The sequence below is a fragment of the Penaeus monodon genome, chromosome 32 (genome assembly GCF_015228065.2).
Source record: "Penaeus monodon isolate SGIC_2016 chromosome 32, NSTDA_Pmon_1, whole genome shotgun sequence".
In the NCBI taxonomy this organism is placed as follows: Eukaryota; Metazoa; Arthropoda; class Malacostraca; order Decapoda; family Penaeidae; genus Penaeus; species Penaeus monodon.
In genome coordinates, this window is record NC_051417.1 from 10,187,793 (window position 1) to 10,188,010 (window position 218).

The following is a 218-nucleotide window of genomic DNA, read 5'->3' on the forward strand; positions in this document are numbered from 1 at the left end:
AAATAGGAAGATAAGTATCATCATCACCATATGAATATGCTTGTGTCGTTCATGTGTTCGTTCGTTTGTATGATCGATGTGTTGCGCCAGAAACCATACCCCTTGTTGCTGTTGACTTGAAGTCGTAGATATTAAAGACCGGAGCAAGTGCAATGCAGTGAAGTTCTTGGACCGTCAGTTTATTCACATTTATTTCACCACTATCCGAGGGGGAGGTA

The 218-nt window shown here is 41.7% G+C and overlaps 1 protein-coding gene across 1 annotated transcript in view; it reads left to right on the forward strand.

Annotated features, from left to right (window-relative positions):
* Nucleotides 1-218, forward strand: part of LOC119593542 (regulating synaptic membrane exocytosis protein 2-like) — a 102,095-nt gene that overhangs the window by 44,685 nt on the left and 57,192 nt on the right. The window lies entirely within an intron of this gene.